This window comes from Anser anser, assembly GCF_964211835.1.
Source record: "Anser anser genome assembly, chromosome: 3".
In the NCBI taxonomy this organism is placed as follows: domain Eukaryota; kingdom Metazoa; phylum Chordata; class Aves; order Anseriformes; family Anatidae; genus Anser; species Anser anser.
Window position 1 is genome coordinate 74,828,386 of NC_139722.1, and position 27,444 is coordinate 74,855,829.

The following is a 27,444-nucleotide window of genomic DNA, read 5'->3' on the forward strand; positions in this document are numbered from 1 at the left end:
TGATTGAAAAACACAATGCTAATTTACATTTATTCTCTGAAATGTAACAAAGACTTTATTTTAGACAAGATGGATGACATTCTAAAAATCATTCCTCATCTATCCATAGTAAACTCTCTGCCTCTGAGACTCTGGATGAATATTACTGTAAATTTAAACAGGAGCCAAACCATGGCAAAAGTTAGCAATTTTGCAGTGCCCATCACAAAATGATCTTTCTTTTTTTTTTTTGCAGACCATCTGGTAATGACGGTAAGTAAATACTTAATTTCTATTGCTCAATTTCATTCTAATGGGATGATATCGTAAACCTCACATGGACAACATGGGTCATGGACCTTTAGCAAATACTGCTCAATGTCCATCTGTCCTTTTGAAAGATTAAAGAAGTGACAGGAAGGACTAAGAAGCAAAGTCTGGATGGGAAGTGGAAGCTCTGGGGAGACCTTGCAGGGGACACTTGATTGTGATCCAATGAAAAGGCTATAAAGTGGTGTTAGCAAAGTGTAAGGAGCTGCCAGACAGGGCTTGAAGAGTTATTGCAGAATAAGATCAAGGAGGTTTAAAACTGGAGGGCCAAGAATGGAGGGTAAGCAAGAGGCTTACTGTGTCTTACTTCCATAAGCAAGGGAAGAAGGCACAGGCTCTAACAGCTCAAGAGACTATTAGAGCTGTGCTCATCTGTAGAGTGGCCTCTGAACAAATCAGTCCATCGGCAATGGTCTATGGGCCAGTAGACCTATAAGTCCTTGTTTACTCCCTGGAGTGAGAAATGATTATCAGACCTGAGCAACTGCTAAGGATAAGTGGAAAAGTACTTAGGGAGATGTGATATTTATCAGAAAACTCACTGTCCAGGACTAATATGATATTGAGAGCACTGCTACTTGAGAACTGGAAGTTGTTTGAAGTATCGAGGGACCCTAAGTGGGAGTTTGAGGGTGATCTACCACATTAAACTGCAGCAATAAAATGATTTTGAGGACTATACACTTGTAAGCTAGGAATCAAATAGAAGCCATTGTAGATAAATAAATAAGAAACTACTTTCAAACTTTTTCTGTTTTAACCCATATGAGAGAATCAATTCACCATTTTGCTCACATTGAATTGGAATGTCAATAGCAGGTGGTAGGAAATGCAGATTTTTTTTTTTTATAAGCTCAGTGTATGAAACTACAATTTCAAGCACATTTTTTTTTTCCCCATGCAGTCTCAGAAATTATGAGTGTTTCAGAAATTAGGGTTTAGAGAATGATGAAACATTTGGATGTGTGTACAGTCTACTGACAAAGGGAAAAAGTAACCCATTTTAATGATTTTTCCTGAAGACTGGAAATTGAAAGTAATATTTTAAAGAAAGGGCTCAATTAGACTAAAATGAACATGGAGTGGAGTAACATATAGTTGTACAAAACCCCAGACTTAACCATGCCCCTTATAGCTCATTTCCTCAATAGCAGGGATAAGTGCATTATCCCTCAGTAACTCATTATGTTTTCTACCTCCCTCTGTTCTTCTGCATCTTGAGAGTCATTACTTAAGTTCTGCTATGCTGATAGACACTGAGATACATTGTAGGTATGGTGGCAGGAGGTTACTAATTGCACAGCTGATATTCTGGCTATCCTGTGAGGAGAATAACTGGCTAGAAGGAAGCCAGTAACAGAAATGCAAAGAGAAACTGTTTCGTCTATGATGAGAACCCACCAGAAAACAGAGGGAGAGAGATCCTCCTCCCTTGGACAAGTGACTTTTAGAAGTTGAGTAAGGCTTTGAGAGACCCTTCATCTTCTTCTCTGAATGTGCTGCTAATGGACATGGGCTATGCTTGTAGCACTCCAAGCCTGGTGCTTGCAAATCAGAATTAAACTATGAACCAGGGCAAAGAGCAGGTGAAATGTTTCACTGTTCATGATATTATGGTTGCTTTCTTTACCTCAGTTGTCAGAAAGGCAACATAGCATGTGATCTTGCAGAGGCCATAAAGTGGAAGAGCTATATGAATTCTAACTGGGAAAACACGTAAATATTGAAGCCATATGGGCACCAGTCTAGTTCATGATTTTAAAACAGTTTTCTTTGAATAGCCAAGAGAGAGAGATGATTTTGCCCCTCCTTTAATAAAGCAAAAGGAATAGGGTACAAGGTCTTTTTTTTTTTCTTTTTTTCTTTAACAAGGGAAAAAATAAAAGATAGAAAATGTGAGAATCTGTGAAAAAAAATCATACAGTAGATAGTGACATTGCTATTGTTCTGGCTCCCACACCAAGTAAGGTTCAATGTAGTCTTTGACAAGACAAGCAAGATGAATTCTCTGGGGAGTGGAACAGAAATAATAGGCCAAACCATCTATATCTAGCTTTGGATATAACAAAAGAACATCAGCAAATTCTGCTTACATGGATCTCATGAGAGTGCTTTGAATTTAGGGTTATACCTTTTGGGACACATCTTTAGAATATGACAGTTGTCTCTTATCTGATGGATAAAATAGGTAGACAGTACAGGGAGCACTTGGCAGTGCATATTGCTGATGTTAGCATTTTGGACACTTCCTGAAGCATGCAGGGTGCAATGAAGTGCACAGTTCTCTGGAGAACACATCACTCCCTTTAAAAGACTGGATCTACAACAAGCCTTACGGGAGGAAGGAAGAAGTATATGACCTGGGAACAGCATGAATGGTGATTCTAGCTGGCAAAGAACTGTCCCTAGTACCAGAACCCATGGCTGGTCCTTCCTAAATCTGGCAGGCTATTATAGAAAATGTACTCCTTTGTTTTCAGGATAAGTTGTTTCATCAAGGCATCAACCTGTCAAAAGAAACAATAGGCAAAGTAAAATAGACTCCTGAGATTGCTTTCATAATCCAACTGATAAGATAAGAGCTCCAACTGATACTGCATGCAGGGGATTTCACTGACTGTTATCCATTCAGTTTCTGCTTCTGTGTGACCTTCGAGATGGCTACTAGAACTGCTCTGACTCAGGAATATGGATGGGAAAAGCACTCATCCCCAAAGAGCATCCTATTTTAGCTCACAACTTGCCCTGCTTTCTGTAGTGCACAGAGCTAGATAAAAGCACAGGAATTTTCTTAAAGAAAATGCAAATTCTACTAGAGACATACAAAGGAGTGAGATTTTTAAGGGAGCCTGGGTGCAAATTAATCATATAGGGCAACCAGGAACCGAATGGTAAAGTATTAAGGTTTGGAAGGAGAGTGAAGGGGACTGGTTATAGCACTCTGATGGAGACAGAAAAGCTGGGGGAAACAAAACTTTTGTTCCAGACTGAAGACTGACAGAAATCTTAGGGGCTTGTGAAAGGAAGGGAATCAGGAAATGAGTAGTCTCAAGAGGACTAAAGATGTGACATGCCATCTGTGGGAGATGGCTGTGATACATAAAAACAGCCCTAAAAATATGAGAACTAAGCTGAGGTGCCGGAGCTGGTTTGGGGTGAGATTCATCATCTACACCAGCATGAAAACAATATGGAATTAAATTTGGGGTGATGGAGAAAACATAATGGTGTTAGTAAGTTGATAAAGGTGGAGGAAGAAAATATTGTGAAAGGAAAGGTCTGCCCATAGTGAGCACAACAGTTTCATTAAGACTATGAATGTCAGCCATTATTTATTTATGTATATAATTTGCTAAAGGGTAAATCCAGACAAGACAAGGACTTCATGTTACCAGCACTGGTACATTAATTGAAATATTTTGTTTTGCTTCTGGTTGCAGTCTGGATGATGTGACAGAGAGCTGTATGCTTGTGCCAGGATGCTTGATGGGCTATTGAATTAGCTCAGCATTACAAGACAACAGCATCCCAGACTACTTAAATCTTTTTCCCCTCCTTCAGGACTTCCTTTTACATCTGTCTGAATCTGCTCTTGCTCAAGGTATTGACACAGAAAAGCAAGTTTTGCCAAGGTTATTTCCTTATGCCTAATAAATTCTACAACCTCTAAATATCCTGGTACATAGGTGAGTTTTCTTCTGATTTAAAAAGAAAGAAGCATTTCAAGAGCAAGGTCTTCTTGTTTTTTGTGATATTAATTTCTTTCCCAGTGTAAATCTTACAGCTATCAGCTCTCTCCCACATAACACTAAGCGCCATCAAAACAGCTGAAGCCAGTAAATCTTAGAGGACTCAGTATCTGCTACTGTATTTTGCACCTGAAGGTCTAAGTACAGAGGTCTGGGAATTTCTCAAAGAAAGGAATTTTATTTGAGAAGTGCTCATTCAGGGAATGAGTACATAAGTACTGAAAAGGCATCCCTGTCTGCCCCAGAATCATTATTGTCATAGTTGACCTCTTTGGGAAAGGGTTTGTTCCTCTTTTAAGCTTCATCTTGGCCAGTTCGGTTGTAGCCCAGCTGATTGTATGATGTTCTCATTCAAAGTATGTGAGTTCTCCAGTTTTGAGATCTTTGGTTGGCGAAAAGTTTTCATCCAGGTCTATATCACAGTACAAATTAATGGGCTTTGAAACCTACAACTGCTCTGCTTTGTCAGCAAAGGTAGTTACAAGTTCTGTAACCTTCATATACAGACAAGATCACTCTTTGGCATCCATGATCCCTATAATACTAAAATTTTCTATACTTTCTTAAGTGCTGGAAAACACTCTTTTTTTTTTTTCCACACCCACATTTGCAATATTGCAAGGTGAGACTCTACCAGTCAGATCAACTGCTAATATAAGTGTAGGGTTGTTCAGCTTTAATGAAGTAATTCTGATCCTACTGGGGATTTGACTTCCAAGTCCATGTGGATACTAGTGTTTTCTGCAGGAAACTGTAACTTCTGAAAAAGTACAAAGTAAAAGTACTTATTTGTCAGCTAACAGACTGTCCTTGTTTTGGAACTGATGGACACTGAGGTCTCTCATCAGTACCCCAAATACTGGAGTTTGCTGATGGGAAAACCAAGTTAAGAAAGAAAAGTAGCTGTAGGGTGAGAGGGTGCATACATAAAGAAGTGTTCCTGTGAGGAAGGCCTAAGGCATGTACCCAACTGGAGTGATATCCTGCCTCAAATTAAATTAGTGGTAAAGCTTACTTTGTTTTCAGCACGATATGGCTTCCATCCCTGCCTTTTATATATAATCCATCTCAATCTTCGCTATGCATTTTAATGTTAGTTTTATGTTCAAAGAATATATAGCCACAATATATATACATGTTTTTCAGCCTAGCCCTACAGACTGTAAACAAACCATTCTGTTAAATATATGAAGGAATATAAGGAGACAACGTATCACAGGAAAGTGATGATAAAATTACAGATTTAATATTACAAATTAGGTAGACAATCATATTAACATTTCTACCGCATTCTTGCCTATAAGATAAACAAACAAACAAACAGAAACCCACAGAACTCTGGTTATTACTGATTAAAATAGCATATTCTGCAAAAAAAAATCAGTGTGTGGACTGGAATCAATGAATAATATTAAGAGAGGTTTGTGATTCTGAAAATCCTGTGCATAACAGTGAGATTGTTCCCTCAACAGTGAACACTGCCAGCTGGAGAATGAGAAGATTCAGACACAGAAAAAAAAATTAGAATTTACAGAATACACTAAAAGCAAAGTTTTCCAGAGAGCAATGACGATTAATGAAGATTAGAACCAGTTTTGGGTCTTGATACCATACTTCTTAGTACATTTTTGAGAGAGATTGTTGACCATGAGCCATAAGACATTTCCTATGACATTTTCATTGAAACCTATCCAGTGCTACAGAGTGTGAGCGAACACCCAGATCTAATGCTGCAGATCAAAGAATTGGGCTAAAAAAAACTTGAGAGACAATGAAGGACCCTACTTTTAAGGAAGCTCCTTTATTTAAGTGGGGTGTTATGGGCTCCATTTTCTATTACTGGTGAGAAGTAGAAATCACAGCAGAGAAAGACATGGGTGGATGAGTTGGCCCCTTTACTGTCAGCTGTGATTTTCCTCAAAAGATCTTATCCGGCAGCCAAATTCAGACAGTTCAACATCAGTAGGGGTCAGCAAATTATGGGTTTGGTTAGGAAAGGCAATAAGCATCAATATGCGAAGAGAAGAACAATCTGAATGATTACTTGTCTACTTTGGTTAAAAGGGAGTGCAGCAGAGAGGAAAGAAACCTATTGGAGATTGTTTCTTTATGTTGTCTTGTTTCTCTTCTCTCTTTTTGTCCTTTCCCAAATAACAAGCCATTTCAACAAGCCTGTTTGATTCACTGCTTGTGAGTAGGGGATATATTGCTCACTAGCTGTTCTGACAGTCTTATTTGGTTTCTCCCTGGTTTTGGATGATGTCTCAAGATGATGTTAAAAGAGGGCATCTGAATGCAGAACCTGGTCCTCGCTGCTGCCAGTCAGGGTTTGGCAGAAGAGTTACCCAAAGAAGTGGTATACATTAAATAAAGTTGTCTTGAATGTGCCAGCCAGCTCTACTAAAAATCCTATTAGAAATCCATCAAATATCTTTAAATCCAAAGAATCTGTTACACACTATCCAAATACACAGGAAAGCATTCACCTATTGTAATGCAGTCACTTCTGGGGTGCAATGGGAGAGCTGTAACCATTTAAAGCTACAGGAGGAGGTAATATATCAAGAGCACACAGCTGATTCCTCTCATTTTCTACACAATACTATGCCAAAATTTCTGCAGCTAAGCAAATAATATCAGAAAACATTGTATGGCATCTCTTTCATGTGGGTGGCAAGAAGCAGCATAGCATAAGGGTTATTATAAATATTATGAATCTATTTGAAAAAGAACTCCTTTGCATTCATGTTCTGAAGCATATCAAATTAATATGACTATTATTATTATTATTATTTTAAAAATACCTTTCCAGCATCTTGCAAAATAACCAAGAAATTAATTTTTCTCATTTTGTAGCATTTGTCATACTTTGAATTCTGCAGGCATTTTATTAGAAATAACCCTGTAAATACTGACAGGGCTGAGTTAAGACTTTGTGGAAGGAGAGTTTCCAGTTACAGGCTTAAGAAACCTTGTGTTGGTTTCACATAGGTTTTCTGGAGTGGTCCCACTGGGCTCATTTCACAGGGGGTTGCATTTTCATCCACAGACTTCAGTAAAAAATCCATTCAAAAATAAATTTAATTCCATAAAAAATCAATTTTTTTAGCGTTCTGCCATTAACACATAGCCCCTGAAAGCCCAGTTCTACATTTGACTTACAAGGACCTCCTAGGTTTTATCTTAGAGGCCTTTTAATGCCCTCACCATAGCTCTTGTCCCAGCTGACATATTCCTATGAATGACTGTGGTCCCTGTCCCCACCTGACACCATGGGGTGGGAAGGACTGCTTGGCCTCACCACAGTGCTTCCTTATTTACTTCCCTCTTCTCCATAGGAAAAACAAAAATGGGTCCTGCTGCAGAGCTACTTGAGTTATCACTCTTTGAAATATCCCTCTGAGGTGGAAATGTTATTTTGGGGTGTTTCCCTGGTTCTCCACTATGCTAGAGTCAGGTAACATTCAGCCACTGAATCCCGAGTTTTCTGTTGCAAATCTGTAACTACGAGTATCCCAGACTCTGGCATTTACATGTAGTTAAAGGGCAGTGATAAAAACAGTTAGCAGTGTAACTGAGATCATAGCACTGTCTTCCATGCACCCTGTGCAAATAAATGCCTGGCTGGGGAAAGAAAAATGTTATTGTAGTGGAATTGGTTTGGAACATCTTTCTTGATTAACATTCAGGTATTCAACATTTAGGTAAAGTAGCCACTTGTCCTCTGAAAGCAATGTGCTCTCATTTAAGACATTTATCAGTGATACTGGAGTTCAGTGTGTTTTCTAGAAGCCATGAAAACAGCCCCAGCTCTGAACTGAATGGCTGCTTTTGTCTCCTTTAGGAGCAGAAAGATTTTCCTTATCCAGGGGAAGAAAGAAGTCTTTTCAGAGAACAAGACTTTGTGCCAGGTTCTCTGCTAGGCATCACGGGCTGTTATCTGGAGAGGCCACATAGCATCCGTGACTTAGCAGGATGTAGCATCCTCTTTGTTTCTCAACCCCTCCGTTCCCTTCCACCATCTGCTCCTAACGCCTCTGACAGTCCCTGTTTAGCACCCCTGCCCTAGTAAAGCCCTGCTCTGCAGGCAAGGGAGGAAAATCTGAACTCTCTCTCAAGTCCAACAAAATTGCTTATTAATCAACCAGACAGTTCATGACTGTGAAACATAAGGGCCCTCCTCCTGGGTGGAGAGCATGCTGCTTCCGAGGGAGCTCACTTCCACCACCTGCCCCACGAAATCCAGGAAACAGGACACTGGGAAGCAAATTCAGCACAGATGTATGACTTATGAAAGTCTGCTGACTTCAGGGAGTATTTGTGCTACATTTTGCCTCAGGGGTTTAAACCACAGACAGTTTTTCCTTCTTCCCCATTACCACTTTGATGTAGATGTCAGTAGACACACACAATGCCACCTAACTCAGATTTCAGCATGATTGTCAGTGGAGTTGCAGTGTTTTGTCGTTTGTTATTTGGTTGTTTGCTTCAGCAAGGAAATAGTTTACATGGTACACATGAGCCAGGTAACCATTACATATACTGTGTTGTATTACTGGATTGATATTCACAGCAAACTGTGTGACAAAGGTTGTCTCTCTACATTTGGGAAAGACACAGGGCTCTACCTGACCAGAAAATACTCCTGATGGTACTTTGGGCAGTAGGTGGGAGAAGCTAATGGGACTGAAACAACACAAAACCTCAATAATTTAAAACTTCTGTAAGACGTCTTCTGGAAAAGTATTTCTAAATGACTTCTTACTCCATGCTTAAAGGGACCAGAAAACATCACCCATAGCAATGTCACACTGTCGTGGTCAGTATGTCTGTGGATTTGATATGTCAGAGTGTAAAACATCTTTGTTGACTAATGCTAGTTTGGAAGAAGAATAGAGGAGACTGCAGTACCTTTCCTTTCTCAGGACATCTATTCAAGCAGTCAGAAGCATCCAGCAGACAGGCCCTTCTCGGTGAGTACAATAGGAATGGCTCCAAGCTGTGCTCATTTACACCACCACATCTGACACTCCACTCATTTACCAAGTGCAAAGTATTTTTAAAAAAATATAGGAGTAAATAAGACATTCTTCCACGTACATATCCTGAAAAGTACAAAAAACAAACGGCATATGGAAATGTTAATAATGCTATTCAATGCACTTCTGGGAGGAGTTCAGATACGGCAGTGCTTAATACGCCACAAGTACTTGAGTAAATTGTACCTTGACAATTAAATCTAAGAAAATGTAAAAGGAAGATTTTTTTTTTTTGAAACAGTCTGAACACATGTTGTGTTTTCTTTGGTTAGCACCTACTGAATTAAAATATGTGGAAATCATCTGGGGGGTACTATTTTTCTGTTATAGATTAAGCCCCCAGTCACGTTTCTTTCCAGCCCATAAAACCAGTCTGAAACATTTTTCTTTTCTGTTGTCATTTTATCCAAGATCTATCAAGAATATTGAGTTCTATCTTTGTTTTTGCTGAAGAACTGGTGAAGTAGAAAAAGCATGTTCTTTAAATGCAGGCATAAGCATATCTTGTCTTTTTTCAGCTCTTAATGGCACAGCATGACCTCTGTTGAAAATCTACCAAAGCCAATAGAGTAATATTAAGGACTGTTTCTAAGTCATGTTCTGAAGCTGCTGGTAAATAAAAAGCTAGATCCATATTTTTTCATTGTTTTAAGTTAACCACCTTGTTGTAGGTTGAGGGAAGGAACACTCCTCTTGCACATTTTCATACAGCTTCCTATGAGCAAAGAAACATCAGAGTTTGGCAAAAACTCTTCCTGGCATCTCAGAATAGGAATGTTGCAAGGCTGCTGGTGACCTCCATCAGACAGAGTGACTCACCTTGTCTTTTTCTCTCCCAGGAGTAGCTGGGAGCCAGAAACCAGACTGTTTGGTTTCATGGTCTGCAGATGGGGCACCTGGCCACACAACTCACCCTTTTCAATGCCTGTGACAATTTAGCTCATACTGAATACACACCAGGAATGCGCATTGTCTCTTGTTCTAAAATAAGCATTCGCAGGAAAACAAGATAAATGGACACCATCTATGTGCCTGGGACACATTGTGCCTCCATCTTTGAGATGTTTTTTGTATGATGTATGACTGACTGGCAAGCAAGGCAGCACATTTTTCAGAAAAGAATAAAGAAACTACAAAATGAGTTTAACTTCCAAAGTTTTCATAATAACAGTCTTATGGGTGTGGGGGGAAAGGGTGACATTACAGTTCCAGAAATGTGGGGAGTGGCATATTGCCTGAAATAACTCTAAGGGGCAGCAGAACAAGAGTGAACTTTCAGCATCTGAGATTTATGTGTCAAAAATGTCTGAGCCCTTGTACATGTTTTATGAGAGCTAAAATAGAAAGTACAGTCCCTATGTCTCAGGTGGTGAACAAGCTATTTTTCTATAAGATTTAGCTCTTAGCAGACGTTCCTGAAATTCCTTAAACCCTTGAAATTATGAATGATTGCTCCAGAGGGGTGTGAAGTCTATATCTGGACTTCAGGCCGAATTCATGTCATTGGCTATAATTGCAATGGAATTTTTGGTGCCAGAGAGATCATAGGAAGCCATGGGGAAAAAGAAGAGGAAACGAAAGAAAAAGGCAGTTGTATATTGAAGCATAGTTGTTTAATAAACATACATTCCCAATAAATAAGACTGGGAACCTCTTCAGCTACACTGTGCCAACGTGGGTAGCCCTGCATTTACGCATGGAGTCTTGGCAGTATGGATGTTTGACTCACCAAATATACTGTATAAACGCTGTGATCTGTTGAAAGTGCCAAGCGGAGAGGCAGATTTTGTCAGCTTTGTTCCCAATGAATAGGACTGTGCTCTGCAAGCAGTACCTTGAGAAGAAAACTGCTACACAATGGAGGAAGGTTGTCAGTGCTGACCAAAATAAGTATGTTTTACTTCTTTGAACTGATAATGTGGGCAGAGCTTCCTTAGAAAGAGGAGGTTTTTCAATGGTCTTTGAAGACTCTTGCGTCTTCATTTGTTTCCAATGTCTGTCTCATTTTAAGCAAGCAGCTGTTTGATGCTAATCTTATGCAGCCGTATTCTTAAACACCCCGTATGCAACACTTGTCGCAAACATGGCTACAAGCAGAGCACATGACTTTGCAGAGACTCATTTTTAGAGCAGGACGGTACTAAAGAAGCTGTTCTTTCAGCTACATATGTGGGCTCAAGGACAGAATATTCAGGCTCAAAAGTGGAGGGGAGGGGGGGCTCGATTAGTATCTCCAGAAAGCCTAATGTACATTGCACCCATTTATGGCAAGTTTCCCTGTAATTAAACAAGAAATCTTTTCCACAGGTTTTTTTGTTTGTTTTGTTTTGTTTTTCAAGCTCTTCTGTAGAATTTTATGGAGAATTAGATATGCAGATCATCATTTTAAATATCAATTTGAGTTCTAATTTTAAAAACACAATGTTTATTTTAGCTCTATTAAGATCTATAGGACTTTTCCTTAGGACTCCTTATCTCTGGAAAATATGGAGGAATTAACTAAAGGAATGGGGAGTCTGAGTTAAAAAATTCTTGTGTTGCTGGTTCACCTGAGGGGCAGAAGTGGAGGGGGCAGGGGTTCACCCAGTCTGAGTGACTTCTTCACAACTATGAGTGACCTCTGGTCAGGATGTTAGGATGACTTTCTGGCCATACTTCAGAAAGGATGGAAGGCAGTTAATGAACATCATTTCTTTGTCCTTAATGTGATACATGAAAAGAAAACAAATTCATGTATCGTCTTCCTAGGTTCCAGATGGAGTTGAGAATGCATTGCCTACTTCATCTCTTCTCATTCCATGGGATCCCAAAGTCTAGCTTGGGTCTAGCAAATGCTATTGTCAGATTGGTGCGAAGTCATTTTATTTTCCTGATCTGCACATTAGATTTCTTCATCTGTGCTCTTTCAGACAGCAACTTTTTCTAACATGGCTTTAAAATATGGTAGCGTCTCCTCTTGTCTGTAGTAGCAGGTCAGCAAAGGAAATCCCTCAATTAATCCACTCACTCCTGTGTGCAGGCACACAAACACATTTGGGGCCTTTCCTGACTGTGACTCTAGCTGTGTAAAAATGGAGGCTTTTCTTGCATATAGAAGTGTAACTTATTCTTAGATTTGAGGGCCTAGTAGATTTCCTTAATATGCAAAGAGCAAACATTGCTAGTATCGCTATGAATCACTATTCCTGATGAGTCTAATTCTTTTTAGTACCATTACAGCAGATGCTCACAAATCTATCCTCAGTGGCCAAATCAATCTTCCCAGCCCCCTCATAAATATTACAGTAAGAATACTGGATATTGTTACAGCATCTTCTGGCCTTGGCAGAAGATAGAGCTGCTCCTTTGGGTTAGCTTTCCAGACTGCTTACCTGCAAAGCCTATGGGGACACCAGGTACAGATCCCATGCTGAAAATTGCTGTTATACAAGCAAATATTTGGAGTGGCAGCATATTTCCCTGTTAATAGGCTTCAATTCAGTATTTTTCTCTCTGTGGCTATGTCATTTCTTTCAGCTTCATCCATCTTCAAGTATGTGGTCAATTATAAACTCTGGGGGCTTCTAGCATGGGGAATTTCTCAGAATACAAAGCAAATGAACAAACAGACATTCCCTGAAAGACCCTGGATAATACAAAGCCTAGTGAAATAAAATATGTGGGTTGCTCAAAACAGTAGATCTTTAAAAGCAGTCAGTTTCCTAATTTCCCAATCCAGGTGTATGATCTGCAAATAGATTTCTCCTCTCCTTTTTGTTTCTTTTTCTGTCACCCATCTCTTCCCTTCATTTTCTAGCCATCATCAGTGGGTCTCCTTGCAGGATCATTCCCATTTTCCTGTCTCCTCCCAGAAATCCTAACTCCTATGGTTTTGTTCCATGCATACTATATCACAGAGAGAGGAAAAAAAAAAAAAAAAAAAAAAGGATTTCCAATAAACTTGTAGGTTCCTGGCCTTAGTTCCTACCCTCCTTGTAATTCTACTGAACACCTGTTTGATCTCATTTTTCTCCTGGTCTTACATTACCCTTTTTTTTTTTTTTTTTTTTTTTAAGCTGTGAGAGTCAAGAAGACTTACAGGAACTAAGGGTTGAGACTTGTCTAGGAATGAGCCTATGGACAGAGTGCAGCTATATGAAAAGAGTTTCAGCTCCAGAATTTTGTCATCCTTTGTTGGTGAGGCTGGAAAAGGGTGGGACAGAAAAAAACATGGAGTCGTTTGCCTTGGACTATGCAGCTGCAATGTGGCTGATTCAAGCCCTGATCTCAAGTCACAGTCTGTTGTTTCCTATGATTAGACAGAACTGCCTCTCCTACAGTTGGGGATAAAACAGATGGATGAAATGTTGCTTTTCAGGTCAATTTTTGCTTTGTATCTTCCATGTTCTTGTATTCTTAAATGTTTTTCAAAGCTGTCTGAAGCTTTAGATTGGGTGGTTTCTGGCATGGTGTTTGAATATGATTGAAATCTAGCTAATAAATATAGTAAGATTCTGAACCAGTTGAGTTATTCTTAGGAGTTGCTCATGTTTAACTATAATTCCATTTATAGAATACATGTGAGGATTAACGGCTCAGAAGAAGCGTGTATGTTGTGAGATAACAGTATGTTTTAGGTCCCACAGCTGCTGCTGGGAGATTTCCTCCCTTGATATCTTTTTGTTTCTCTATGTTTTCTTTCAGTAGAAAGAGGACCTTTGCTGGTGCCAATACTGTTTTCAGAAAGTAATCTTATCCTGTGTCCTCCTACAGGCTGAAAGCACTGCACATATACACAGGCATGACACTATGGCAGCAAAAAAGCATTTGCTTATTCCTTTTATATATCTTTAACAAGAAGAAACATAATTAATTGGAAAGCAAAGCATGGATCCAAAGGAGACCAATTACTGCCCTCTGTTTAAATCAGTGTGTGCCAAGGACCATACAACTGAACAATCTATCCAGTTTAAGATGTGGCATAGCTGAATGGGTGCACAGCACACCTGTCCCAGTGGGTTTCACAAGGACCACTGTAAGTGCCAGCGACCTTGGTCAAATCTCTCTCTGCCACAGCCGAATACATTTAAATTGCTACTGTCCAATGACCTTGCACTTAGGCAGAGGGATGATTCACTCATATAACAATGTAAAAACATTGAGAGTTACCAGGGCAAAGGTAATATTTTAATTATGTTAAACCAGGGTGTTCATCATTAACTGAACATCTTTCTTGATTATGTCACACCATCATGACACAGCAACCTGGTAGTGGAGAGCAGAGGATCCAATCTGATTAAGTTTGGGTAGGTCTTATACTGCTGCATACATTCCCTTTCTTCCCCATTCTACTGCTAAGCAAATAGCCTGGTGAATTTTCCAAGGACTATAGTCTTCCTTTGGAAAATGAATCCTTTCTTGTTCCCAAGTGTTTCTCTGGGATTGGATGGACAGTGTTGTAAGGAATACTAGGTGAGACACTAAAACTTTCACTGGGCATGTTGTACTACAAACAAGAGAGAAACTAAGGCTCATTTCACATGAACATCACACTTTCCATGCTTACACCAGTCTTTTGAAATAGGAAAATTAAAATACTGTCATAATACCTCTCAAAAATGTACCTAGTTAAAAATATCCTCGCTTAGAAATTCTTTCCACCTATCACAAACATTGTGGTTTGAAGGCAGGAGTTTCCAATGAGGATTTTCCATCTATTACTTTAGACATCTGCTAGAATTTTTACCACTGTCAGTATGGAATCTTTACTGTTGTAATGCAATGGAATTTTACTAATACCTTTTTCTTTTTATTTTTTTTAATTATTTTTTATTTTATTTTTACCAGAGGCCTGAAAAGATTCACAGCTTCCGAGTTAAATGGGTAGGCTTCTTATGAAGTATAAAGAAACTATTCTCTAAGAATTAGATCCAGAAAAGGCAGTATACCAAGTGGGGAGCAAAACTTGTGACAGGCAATAAGAAAAAAGGCAGGAATGATGAAGAGGAGGCAATGGTGGTGCCTTTCTCCTCATGAAAAGCTCCAACCACCAGCATATAGTGAGCTAGGTGTAATTTCATTCTTTCCTGTTTTAGCTCTGCTGCTTCACATGGAATAACTTAACATTCACTGGGCCAGAGAAAAACTGCTTGCTATTACTTCTTCACAGGTATGATCTAACTTCCAGCCTTTGCACCTGTGAAAAGTGCAATGTCACAGTGAGCATCCATGAGACCACAGGTCACAGGCGTACTCACAAACCACTACCATATGGAAAATCATATCTTCTCAGAGGAGAGAATGAAGCCAATCTCCAACCTGGAAGAATACGTTAACCATCAGTCATCACTATCCAGTCAGTCTTCACATCATATTTCTGACAAAAAGGCATGGTTTCTTGGTTTCTGAAGCAGTGTTTAGTCACAGACTTCCAGGAGAAGGCTCAGAGTTGTAGTCCAGCGTGGAGAGAGGCAGCACGCGGCAGGAGCTCCGCTAGGAGCTCTGCAAGGCTGATTCCTGACTTGGGCCAAGCATACAAGAGCAATGGAGCATACTTGCCTGCCTGTGAGCATGTACGTGCAACTGCACAAACGGAAAAAAATAAGGCAAACGAGCTCGTAACTGTATATCCAGGGCTACAGCAACTTTGTTGTAAAGATTGGAGAAACCTCCCAAGGCACCTCTAGTCAGCTTAACTGAGGTTTTAAGGATTTCACGTTTAGACTGAGCCATGCACAACTGCGTGTTAGGCTCCTAAGTCTTATCCAAATCTCTTTATGAATGCAGACCAAAGGCTTTCCATGATCTACAACACAAAGCTAACTACTCTCAAGAGGACCGATCCATGGCAGCAGTGAGGGTGAAATGTTTCAGGTGGTGTTATCAGGCACAGGATAAAGCTACCTGAACTAAAGCAGCCTGACAGAATGTCCATTTCAAGGAAGCCATCTGTCAATCATAAAGAAGCTGGGATTACAAATCAATATTTCTCTACTAATTTCTTGAATAGGAGAGCTGAATTAAGACTGGAAATTAGTCTGTGGAAAACTCTTTTCGGATACCACCAGGGTTATGAGATGGTGTAGGACACTCCAAATCCTATAGCATAATTCACACAAGTAAATATGGTCTTGTTGTACCTTATCTTTCTAAAGAAGCCCAACCAATCAAATGTACTTCACTAGATATGTAAGTAATTTCACTGTATGTATGAAAGTAGCAGCCCTCTCTCCCCCTGATATTACCCCTCACCATCCCTCTGATATCCTAAAGCTTAGAGGCTAATTACTGCTGTCCAGAAACACAGCTGACCATCCTTTCTTCAGTGAGTTTTTGATATATTTCCTTGGCAGGACATTGATTTGGGGTTGGGTGGTGTGGGGAAGGGTGTGCATTCTTGCATTCTAAGTCTTCAGTGTCTCTGTTGCTTATCATAATCCCCTGTCCTGGTACTTGTTTTTTCCTCAGCAATGTTCCTGTTCTGCAAAGCAGAGTTTGGAGTGTAAACAAGCATAACACCAAATCTCATGGGGCAAGATTCCTCTTCTTTGCAAAGCTAGAGCTCTTTGTACTCCTCAGCAAAGTTATTGAGGTGACTGTAAGGCCCACAGCCTGCAAAAGAACTTTTCCATTCTAGCATGCTGATGAGCAAGATATATATATTCATCAAATATCCCGCTTAAATAGAGATTTAAATAAAACCCCACAATAAGAATATATTTTTAAACTGAGAGCCTGTGTGTTGTTTCAAATTTTTTTCATTCAGTTATTTGTTGCAAAAGAACTCCTCCTAATACTGCTTAAAGAACAGATAAAGGCAAGCAGGAGGCTGTAAGTAATGGATGTCTAGGAAAGCTGTCTTAAAAACAAGTACACCTGTGAGGAACAATTGGCAGACTGTTGGGACTTTTATGGATAATTACATTACACAGGCTCCCATAATGTCAGATGTAATATAATAAATAGGCTGTTCACTTTGGTGTTCCCTATAGTCAGCTAGAGCTATCTGGAAGACAACTCCTCATTTTTCTGGTTTGTGTGAAAATTATGTCTTATTTTTCGGGAGCTCTTTACTTAGCAGAACACCACACAGCCCAGCAGTTGCTCGTCACAGCTATAATTAGATTATATCAAACCAGCAGTGTTGAAACATTGGTGCCTGCATTGCCTTGCTCAGCTGTAACTCCTGAGCTCCTCCAAAGCACTGAGCTGGCTGCAGTGATGAGGATGATGATAGCAACAGTGATGTGTGGCAGGTGAGGGTGGGCCCTACCCTGGGAGGTGTTAAAAATACTGCCCCTCTCATTCCTAAGCTGCCCTTTGTTGTTGGAGGTACTCTGCACATTGAAGAGGGTATTCAGGATCTGGTAAGACTACACAGTCAATCTGTTATTTTCATATGGGACAAATTCAATTCTGTTTTTAATTATTTTTTTTAACAGTGTAATGTATATCACTCACAAAAGATCACTAGGAAATGCATATGGAACTTTTTGCCATGCCCTGAGCACAGACAGTTGATCAGATCTTTTGGGAGAGCCTCACGGGAAAAGAAGCCATAGTTTTTTGAGCTGCTGTGAGCTAGGAAGCTTGTTGGAGAGGTAGACCCCAGGTCTGTGCTGTGCATGCCCCAGGAACAGACAGCTACAATATACAGCTACAATATAAAGGTATTGCTGGTCAGCCCCCCACCTTATGGAGCTTACCTCATCTGGATGTTAAAGACAAGTTCCTGGGGGGCTGCCTTTCCTTGCAGTGAGGAATGCATAGCTTCTGACCTCAGCTGGTAGTCTCTGGGGCACGCTGTGTGTGCTGATGCTGGAATTATTGCCCAGACAAGCATAGAAAAAAAAAAATTGGGAGCAGAGGCTGGGGTAGATTTATTCTACAGCACTCCCTACTTGCACAAGACAGTGCAGGCAAAATGATGACCACCTGCTCTATGGTTTCTTTCTCCTGTCTTCTCCACCACAGTCAAAATAGTCAAACTATCATGGGATGGAGGATTGGCTCTTTCCTCTCAAGTGTCCATATCTCTTTGAAATGATGGTGCTGTGTCTGACACATTGGAAATAACCTGGATACTTAAGCATGGAGTACTTATGGCTTTTATGGATACAGCTTGAAGCAAGAGTATTTCTTCAGGGTGGTGTGGTAGGGAGAAGGTGAAGTTTTAAACTGTCCATTTTAACCAACCAGTTTAAAACTGGTGAAGTTTTATTTATTGTTTTTTCCTCTCATAACTAAGCCTGCAAGCTGAGTGCCTGTGAATGGGGTAGAACTACAAAGGGAGAAAGTTCCCAGATAGCCCAATATTTTCTAGGAACAGAATCTTGCTCTAGGCATTTCTGGTAGTTATCTAAGGAAGCAAGCAAAATAAATGTAGCCATCTTTCAGAGTCTGCTTTAGGAACCAATCTTTTTATGTTGTAATGACGTGCATTTAATAAAGATATATTCTGAGGAAAGTAAATCTACACCCTTATCTTGGAGACATTTAGAATGAAGATTTCATTTAATTGTGGCTCACTGCTGAGCACAATTTACCTAAATGGCAGTAAACTGCTATTGAACTGTAACATCTAAAGATGTCTAAGTGCTTGGATAATTTGTGGTGTGTTGTTTCATTTTTTTTTTTTTCTCCTCCTTGGGAAGATAGTAATAAAATAGCTAAAAACAGGAAGGAAAGATATCAGTGAGGCCTTCAAAGTAAAGCAAGGATTGGTCATGTACTCAGGGGCTCTATACAAACCTCACTCCCCAAAGTGGTACACCTTGACCACCTAATATTTTATTATTTATTCCTTATGACTTTTTTGTTCACAGAATCAGAGTTACTTGCTGACAGTTACAAATAAGATGATGCTTTTAGACTCCAGAGAGACACAGTCCAACACTACCGTTGCTTTTGCAGCATTTGTAAACCTGTAAGTGCTTTAAGAATTTTCCCATAGGTAAGTTACAGACTTAGATTTGTTTAATTAGGTTTTGCAGACCAATCTCTTCAAAGTAGCTTGTGACCTCCCCTTGTTCCTCCCCACCCTGTTCTATAGTCAGAGGTGTAAAAATAAACTTTAAAAAAAATGCCGTAGTTGCACTGGATTTATGTCTGCTGTTGAAGAGTTTTACAGACTTAGTGCGATTCTGGGGGGTCTCTATTCTGCATTAGAGGCCCCAGGAGCTTCCTTTGATCCATGGCATCTAATGAAAGGTCCCTGGGGAATCAGACCAAGGCCACTGACTTGTCTGAGATGAGGCCAAACAGTTTGGTTGTAATAACTGGGCCATATGGGACTGACAGAATTATTTTTCATGTCTGAAGTGTCCCCAGTGGAGCATTTGCTTTAAAATGACTCAGAAAAGATTTAAGTTGATTGAGTTGATGTGGTCCTGTTGCTTGTGTTAAGTATGAAATGTAGAAGCAGCACTCCAAGCCTAGGCCTAGAGGAGTGGGTGTCAGCTTTGAGGGGCAAGAGCAAGTGAATATGGCATTCAAGTGACTGAAAAGCATTGCCTTCATGGGTAACAGGAAGATTCAAATAGACAACCAGGAGGGGGGTTTCGGAACAGCAAAAGCAGCAGGAAGGCTGTGGGAAAAGTAGGAGAAACTAAAACGAAGATGATGGATTCTGGATTCCTTATGGAAATTATTCTGAGTCTTGTCCAGACTTTTTCTAATAGCATTGCTGGTTTCTGTTTGCTTTGGTTGGTTGTTGCTTTTGTTTTTGTTTTAGTGTATGTGTATTGCTATACCAGTCCTTCCAGCAAAACAGAAAGTGATGCTATCCCTAGAAATCTCTCAGTCCTTGAGCAGCGGTATGCAGCCTGCCTTTAAGGCACAGAGACACTCAGCTACCCAAGACACACCTGGCCTCACAAGGCAAGACGTGATACAGGCTGGGGTATTTCTGTGCACTGGACATGGGAAGTGTTAGTTACAACCACAGCTCTTTTTCCTTGAAGTGGACAAATGAAGGATTCCCAGCAGTCACCACTTCCCAGGGATGAAGCACTTGGAGCAGAGATCTGACACACTGCAATACGCAGCATCAGAGCTGAGCTACCTGCTTGCAGTGGGTAACTGGGTAGCATTTTGCAAGTACTCTTGCCTTATGTTGAAGCCTAACCCCAGGACTGTGTATCTTTAATTACTCTTGTTAATAGAAAGTGTAATCTACCTCTAGGATATAATAGCTATGAACTCTACTTATTTGTTATTAGCTTCAGATAAATGCAGTGTGAATACTGTACACTGGAAGTTATCTCTGATTTGTCTAAATTACATTGACTAGAATATACTAATTCTCTCTTGGAGATAACAAATATATATGTAAAATATTTTAATCTAGTGATACTAGTGTGTCTAGGGAGGGTTATTAGAATATGAAATTTAGATGAATCAGAAAATTTGAATGTTGTATGAACTTTACAGGTAGTAAAATGGTGATTCTGATGGGGAATGAAATAAAAGCTGTAGGTGAGTTTAAATGTGTTTAAGTGCTTGATGCCATTAGCTGTGTGCACAGGCAGGTGAATAGCATGCTTCAGAAATGAAGAACCTGCTATGTCATGAGAATCCCTCTCTTAACTCTCATCCACAGGGAGGGCTGCCCACCTTCCGTGGATTTGCCAGTGGAATCAAAGAAATGCAATTACAGCTTTTATTTTTTCCTTTCCTTTAGGAGTTCATTGTATATGTTTGTTTCTCTATACATACTGAGTTCATCTCTGCCACTTTTGTTAGCAAGGAATGAATAAATGAAGTCAAATGAGCTGAATGAGTTGTCTGAAGAATGGTGTGAAATCTACTTGAAAGATTATTCGACAGTTGTTTGAGACGACAAAGAAAACTGAGAAAACTCAGTTGCATATTTATAGAGATGGTGTCAGCAGCTTTTGGGTCAGTCCATGGCTCCTCTCCTCTTTTGCAAGTGTGCTTGTGGGTGAGCTTGTGATTTTTTTTTTACTTTATTTTTTTTGTCAGGCAGCTGTGCATTCATACATTTTGCTGAGGCTGTGCTGGCCCCAGGAAGACTGCTTCAGAGCACAGGGGACAGATTTACAAATGCATTCTCGTAGTTTAATGTGCTACTTCCTAAAATGAGTTTTTCACTTAATTTACCCCCAGGGCTGAGAGTTCATAGCTCACACCCGCTGCCACATTGTAAAGTAAAATAATGCCCAGCCAAACTTCTAGGACAAAAATTATTCTCCTCTGTTTTTTTGTTTGTAACTGGCTACATTTCTAGTGGAGATGAAAGGTACTGGGCTTGCATCCTTGGAGAATAAAATCCTTCACAGGTTTGTGTCAGTGCAGTGTAAGATTTCACACAGGATTCACCAATGAGCCACCTTTCTGACTGGAAGGGACTACCCCAGAAGTGCCAGAGTAATTCAATCATCTGCTGCTTACTCAGTCCTTGGCTGCCTGGAAACTCCCAGAGTTGTTAATTAACGTCATTTCTGGTTGTACTTTTCATAATATAGACAGCAACTCCCTGGGACTCCACTGAACCCATCAAGCATTTCACACAGATCCCGAACAGCCGTCACATGGTGACAATATTCAATCACTGCTGAGCTTGACCAGATCTGAGACAACCACCCTCAGATGAACGGATCAGCATGGATTTTCAGTCCTGGTGAAACAGGAGAGAAAAACAGTGAGAGCAATAGAAGAAAACTTATTTTAGCTAACAATGAAAGGCAACACTGGCAAAGTGCTATGAGAAGTGTTCGCAAGCATTGATTAAATTTCTAAATGCATGTTTAGTTAACAAACATAATTGTTCCCCTTTCGTATTTGATGTTCATAAATGCATGATGTTTGGAGGCTGGCTTTGTATCAAAAGATACATATATTTGATTTTCATATCAGCAAATTGTCAAAGAACAAGGACTGAAATCTTGGCCTATTGAGGTCAGTGGATTTTTGCCATCAACATTCAATTGAGTCATTTTTTTCCCCTGGCACATTGTGAATTCAGAATAATGCATTAATCCCCTGATTTAAATTTTTTAGTCATCTGTGGTTCAGAAAATATTCTTATCACTCTGGGCCCTTAACCAAAAGCCAAGTGGTTTATGAACAAATGAAACATGTTTCTCCAGATTTACAAAAAAAAAAAGGCAAGAAACAAAAAAACCCCTGTATTCATCCATGTATAATTTTGACTAGAAAAAAATAAAATAAAGGAAATGGAAAAAGATAACCCTGTCTATTTAGGGGATATTTGGAAAATTCCCAGTTTTCTTTAAATGTTATAACAAAACTTGCTTTAACAGCAATAATGTTTGCCGGGTTTTTGATACATTATTTCTGAAAAAGCTGACTCCATACAGCAGACATGCATAAAAGATATAAAAAGAACTCTCTAGTTCTATACCTTTTGTTTTATGCTACTTTTTGCCTTGAATCATCAAAGTGTGTTTTTTTCCAAACATATTGTACTGCATGGCTTTTTCTTCCAATTTCAGGTGCTGCACAGATGCCACTTACTTTGGAAAGCCCTCTGATCCTTCCTACTCTTTCTTCTCTCTCTCTTTGACTGCAGAGAGGTAAAGAGTTCTCTTCTACAAGAGTTTTCTTGACAAACCCATGAAAATGATGTCTAATTAGAAACCTTTAAAAGAAATCTGTTATAATTGCCTTTGAATATTCTTTCTTCTTATGACTGATGTTTTGGCTACTCTATAGCCTGCTGGTTGCCCATCCATGACCTGTTATATATGTTTTTCTTAAAGATTGTCACCCTATATTCCAAATATTCTCCTGCAATTCCCAGAGTCTGAAGTAAGAGCACCAAGAGCAGGCATTAAGGCCCTGGCCAAAGGTTGGTGATATCATTGGGATTATGTACATCATATGTAAGTACACTCACCACACATTGTCAGAGGAATATCTTATTCCAGAGGTTTTGCCAAGGAAGGAAGCAGAGGGTGGTGGGGAAGGATGTCAGAGGCAACCAGAGTGCCTAGAAAGGTCTAGAAGTGAAAAGCCTGTGGAAAGAATATTTCTTTTTACTTTTTTTTCTCTGTACTGTCTCAAACGTCTCTTAGCAATTAAATTCCTTCCTCAGCGTGATCCACATGAAAGGATTGGTCTTCAGTAAGTATTTTCACCAGCTTGTTACCAAGAACCCAACCTCATGATAAATTACCATTGAAGAGGGAGTAACTGCTTATCAGCTGAGCTCCAGCAACTGTTCACCTCCATGCTCGTTGCCTCTGGAAAAAAAAAAAGCACTATGCAACAGAGACTGAGGTTAGAGGTCTGTTTCAGAAATAGTTGTGCCATTTCTGTGTGTTACCACTGGCCCTCCTGTCACCTGACTGTTAACCAAGTCTCTGCTAGATATTTCTGCTCCCAGGGTGGCATTTGCTGCATGGCTTGTGTGAGTGCTCCTCAACCATTCCAAAGCAAAGTCAAACAGTTTGCTTTAAAGCTTGCTGGTTTGACAGCACTGGCTAGAGGAAAACCGCTCATATAAGCGGTTCTTCTAACTGTGCTGTGGGATAGACAAAGTAAACTTGATCCCCAATGCAGTTGATCTTCAAGTGATTTTTTTGACTGCTTATTTGTCTAGAGCCTTTACGGTATGATTTTGCACTAACTTAGTTGAATTGGTGCCAAACAATACATAAGGCATTTATTAATTTTAGGGTAAGCCAAAGGAAGAAGAAAATATCTCAAGTGTGACTACAATGTTTTGCGCTCTAATTTAACTAGAAAGTATTTTAAGGTTTTCAGTTTTGTATGTGGTGAGAAATGAGTTGTGGAAGAGTAAAAGAAATAAGGGAAGTAAGAATATCTTTGACTGGCCATTCTGACTTTGAAGGTACACCTCTACTGCAGAATGCAGTATGAAATAGTGAAAAAATATAGTCCTAGGATACCAGAATCATTGCAGCTAATGACATGAAATTTTGCCATTGTATTACCAGAAACTGTGAAGACCTCTTAAAACAGCACAGCTGGGCACAGGAGAGAGAACTTCTCAATCTTCTGAGGGAAATGGGCTGTACAATTACCTGTAAATTTCTAAGTAGGAACAAATAGGCAGACTAGAATGGGCTATTTCACATGTGACTGCAGTATGTATAAAATCAAGCAATTTTCCAATGTACAGGTGGGTTTTGGCACTTCAGAATGCTCTTGTATTTATGAAGATTTTCAGCCATTCGGAAGTCTAGTTGGTCTTTCTCAAGTCAGTTGGCAAATCCCTTTTTGGACCATTACAAAGTCTGTATTACCTACATGAACTATACAAACACATGTAATATATCTGAATTTGCCCTTTTAAGTAATCTTCAAATCATCACTGACAAACTATTTCAAAAAGGATGTTACTAAGTCATACTTACTAGCAGTCAATTTAGTTTTATTATAATCCACTTTGATGCAAATATTGGTGGAGGTTAATAGGCATAGATACCTTTTGATTTCAATAGGTGGCTATACCTATAAATTTCAAGACCAATCTTGATATCAGTAGACATCAATTGATAGCTACTGAGACGTTTTGATAACAACAGGCACTGATGCCTACTGGTGTCAACACTTATCTGTAGGCATCAATATCGGTACCTACTGGTAGGTGTTAATACCTAATACCTTTTGATCTCAGTAAGCATTTACATCCAACTGTCTCATTTTTTGATATCTGCAGACATCACAACCTACTAATACTGAGACCTTTTGGTATCAATAGGTATCGTTGCCTATCATTTTGGATGCCTATTGATAGACATTGATATCTGTAGGTATCAGCTAATGGTAGGCATGGATAACTTTCAATCTCAGTTTTGAAACCTACCTTTAGGTGTTGATAGCCATAGGCTATTCTTCAATACCTATCAACAAACATGGATACCTTCCAATTTCAACAGGCATTTGTATCCATTGTTTTCAAGACATTTTTGGTAGGCATATAAATTAAGACTTAGAGATAGCAAGACCTTTCAACATCAAAAGGCATTGGTGCTTATCAATTGCTGACTTTGTATTAGTTAAAGGAAATTATATTTTCCACAAAATTTTAATAATTGTCTTATAATGTTCTAAAAGATAAAACCAATGCTGTATGTTCCCCAGCTAAATATGGCTGCAAATTAGTATTTCCCCAAAACTTCAGGGCTTATTAATAAATTCTGTGAAATAATTAGTTATTCTTAGAATAGGAAAATTATAGAATATAATCCAGTTAATTTTTTCATGAAAAATTATCTAACTGCACATGAATTTCCTGATAAGTATCAGTATAGCTGTAAAAGATTAAATCATACAACATGTTAAGTGTAATTGTGATATAATTAAACACTGATCATTCAATTTCTGTTCCTCTGTTATGCATGTATATTGGTAGATGGAACAATTAACAAGTTATAAAACAGTTCACATTGATTTGTAGAGCTCTGGTTCAAAACAGTACAAAATCCCAGGTGGGTTGAAAACTAAAACTGTGCTGTGGCAAAAAAAATGAATTAACTTCATTCCTTTTATTTTTGCCCTAATTTTTTTTCTGAGAGCCTATAAATTAACAGCTACTTGGGGTTCTAATATAGAGCAAAGGATTTGTTATCCACTTAACAGTGCTACTCAGCTCTACTATAGAAAATATCAATGTTAGTGCACTTCCACTAAAAAGCACTGAAATATTAAAAAAAAAACCAAAAACACAGAAACAATTAGCTTTGATCTAAAATCCAGCAATTAAATGTACAAGAAATATAACTTGAAGCTTAGTAATGCATTTTTGGTGTCCCTTTTATTTCTATTGAAGTGACTTTAATAATTGCATTTATTATGAAATAAAAATAGTTTCTCTTGTAGCCGTGTTCCTTCCAGAAGTACCCTAATTTCTTGCTGTTTTTGTCATGTTTGTTAGGGTTTGGATTTTCTGGGCTCTGCTTACAATGTTTCAGGGAAATAATACTGAAATAGCACAACCTATCAGTCTGTGGATCACTACTTCTAACTCTCTAGTCATTCTGTAGGCAGTGATATTTTTCCTTCATACATCATTACAACTTGTTATTGAGAAGATGAAAAAAACAGTGGTCTCCAGTACCTATATATATGACAGGGTGATAGGATTAAATTGAATCCTGGAAAGCTGGGAGTACCTACAACGCAGTACTTTGCAAGGGCTCAGCTCCTTCAGGCACTAGGCAGCTCACAACCCACCAGTTGGCATATAAATTAATTATTCATTTAAACAACTGTTTTGGATTCAATTAAACCCTAACTTTTATAGGCCTTTTTTGTGGACTGCAGAATCAAATGTGATTGAAGAGAGAGGGTCAAAATCATCTCCTACTCTCAGGGCATTAAATCTCAAGCTGGGTTTGGATTCAGATTTCCTTCACAATTTTTTATTTCACCTGATATATCCTTTTAATTAAATTGGGTGCTTGCTAGAGCTGTTCAGCTTGAAGGTTTTGATCCCTAATAAGTTACAGAAAATGTAGCTTCCCCCTTATTGTCTCCTAAGTGAGCCTCAGTGCTGAGTTGGAGAGATGATGTGTGGTGGCCTTGGTTTACAGATTGTAAAGGCATGCTTAGCTCCTGGGTCTCAGTGGTGGTGGCTCATCAGATGCTCACCAGAAAGCAGCCATGCCATCTATTATGCTCACAAAACCAATTCCTCAGGAATTCTGGTGTGATCCCGTTTATACCACTGTACTTTGGAGGGTATGTGAATGTCAATAGCTAACCTGTCTCTGAGAAGAGAACTTGGTGTGTGGGGTTACAAGATCATCGGGCCTGTTTTCTGTAAGCTCAACTAACAGATCTGTCTGCGTGCTTAAATCAAGCCTTTTTTTCCCACTTGGGGGGGGCGGGGGTGGGGAACAACAACACCTCAGCATACCCACCATCATCCTTATTCATAGCCTGCGAGAACAATGCTGAGCACTTGTATATGGAATCCTGAGTGGCCTGCTCCTTTTAGGATGTTACCTAATCATCTGAACCACCCCAGATTATTCATGTTGTCACTTGCTAATTTTGACTCACTGTATCTAAACACTCCAGGAGCACAGGTAGACAGGCAGAATACACATTCTTTATTTGACCTGCTAAAACTTTATCTATTATTTCTCACTGTGTACATTCCAAGCCAAAATATAAACAAGTTGTACATAATAAATCAATTGCGGTATCTGAATGCCCTCTGCAAGGTTTTCTAACTGTGTCAAGACTGCATCCCCACTTTGTTTACTGAATGCTTTTACAGTTGCTCTTGCTTTATGTGTTAGAAACTGTGGCAAAGTCTGTACAGTCTGAGATGTACTCAGACTTCTGGATGACTGAAAAATAAACTGTTGGTGTCAATGGCCTGTTATTGAATATGCATGTCTAGCAAGTTC

The 27,444-nt window shown here is 39.3% G+C and overlaps 2 long non-coding RNA genes across 4 annotated transcripts in view; both read left to right on the forward strand.

The window, feature by feature from the left end:
* LOC310896474 overlaps nucleotides 1-27,444 on the forward strand; it is an 88,823-nt gene that overhangs the window by 4,077 nt on the left and 57,302 nt on the right. The gene's annotated exons all lie outside the window — the stretch shown is intronic.
* LOC310896298 lies at nucleotides 17,344-26,154 on the forward strand. Of its 3 annotated transcripts, XR_014581364.1 has the most exons (7): nucleotides 17,344-17,442; nucleotides 18,901-19,028; nucleotides 20,757-21,017; nucleotides 21,562-21,737; nucleotides 22,552-22,632; nucleotides 22,819-22,907; nucleotides 23,154-26,154. It is a non-coding gene; the product is annotated as an uncharacterized lncRNA (long non-coding RNA). The 3 variants fall into 3 exon arrangements; XR_014581365.1 differs by lacking the exon at nucleotides 18,901-19,028; XR_014581366.1 differs by lacking the exons at nucleotides 18,901-19,028; nucleotides 20,757-21,017.